Source organism: Pelodiscus sinensis, chromosome 4 (genome assembly GCF_049634645.1).
Source record: "Pelodiscus sinensis isolate JC-2024 chromosome 4, ASM4963464v1, whole genome shotgun sequence".
NCBI lineage: Eukaryota > Metazoa > Chordata > Testudines > Trionychidae > Pelodiscus > Pelodiscus sinensis.
This window is the reverse complement of record NC_134714.1, coordinates 129536367-129538001: the sequence shown is the minus strand read 5'-3', so window position 1 is coordinate 129538001 and position 1635 is coordinate 129536367.

Sequence of the window (1635 nt, the reverse complement as noted above, 5' to 3'; positions counted from 1 at the left end):
TGGTGGATCCCAGTGCAAACTAGATAGTGGGCGGGGGGTAGACAGAGGGAGGGCTGAGCCCTCTTCCTCATTCCTCGTCGGGCCAGGAGATGGCTTTATCCAGTGTGGCGCACTGGGCACCGTTACCAGGGCTGCCCAGCTGCTGAGGCCTTCCACGGCCCGGAGACATGGGAATCCACCCAGACTCGGCGGGGAGTGTCACTTGCTTTCGTTTACAGACTAGGAGATTTCTCTGGCGTTGCTCGGGTCCTTCACTCCGTTGTTTTTCTTCCTTTAAGTCGCTGCTCTGGGGCTGGGCTGGGGAGGGGGGCTCAGGACGCAGGCTGGCCGAGGGAACGAGGACGTCCCCAGCCCTCTCTTACCAGCATTTTGGGGCCAGGTGAGAAGCGCCTCTCCCTGGCCGCTGCAGCTCCAGCGGGCACAGTCGGGGGAGGGGTGCATGTCCCCTGGCTGGGGCAGGTCCAAGTTTGTCTGCCCCCTGCGCTCCCCAGCCAGAGCGAGGAATGCAGCAAACTGGGCACTTTCCTCTCGCTGCCTAATGGATGGGAACAGCCAGCAGTGTCCCCCTACAAATTGTGGGGGGGAGCTTCAGCCCCTCCTGTCCTGGGTGCCTGGGGGGTGGGAGGCTCGGGGCTGAGGTAGTCGTAGGTGGAACGGGCTGTGGGGGGTGACCCCAGCCAGCCCCTTTCACCTGCCTGGTGATTGTCTCTTTTCTGTGTGTTTTACAAGCAGCAACCCCATTCCAGGCACACCCCCTTGTCCTGGCACAGTCAAGCCCTGCCCTTGCTTGGCGTTACGCTGAGGAGACGCTGCCTTCCCAGGTGCGTGGTTCCAGCTCTGACTGTTTCAGAGCAGACAGTTTCACAATTACACACCAGACAGGCACGGGGCCTGGAAGTGGGGGCAGGTCATAAACACCCCTGGGCCCGGCCGCTGTGCGGCACCCGCTCCTCGCCGCCGGCTGCGCTCAGCACGTTGGTGCAGTCACATGCCGGGAGGTTGTTCCCTGCCCGTGTGTCAGCTGCAGTTTCGTTTCAGCAGCCAGCTCGACGCACGTGAGGGCAGAGAGGCCGTGGCAGGCAGAGCCGGCTCGTGGGAGCAGCAGGAAGCCTGGGTGGGTGCCGGGGGTCTGCCCTGGCGGTGCCGGCTGGTTCGGGTTGCCCAACTATTTAGCCAACCAGGGTGGTTCCCCCTCCTTCCAAGAGATACTAATTCTACGGCCACCGATGGGAGGAGCAGGCGCGCGGCCCCATCAGCCAAGCAGGCCCCACTAATCAAATTGCTGGCAGGGCCTCGCTCTGAGCCTTGCAACATGGCGCACGGGCCCCTGCGGTGCTGTGAGCGTGGCTGCTGTCGCAACGCCGGCCACTCAGCTTTGCCCCGCTCCCTCCTGCCCCCTGACATTGGGCCAGCTGGGCCAGCGCCCTGCAGCACTGCCAGCCCCTGCCCTCTGCTGCAATGCCCAGAGGGAGACCCCAGACTCTAATCTCAGCCCGGTGCAGCCCCTTTCCCCCCCCATCAGGCCCACCCCTTCGCACTGGGCTGGGGTTAGAGTTGTGATGCTGGGACAGGATGGGCAGCAGGCGCGCTACCGGGATCCAGGCACAAGCCCCCTAAGTCCAATTTCAGCCAAGC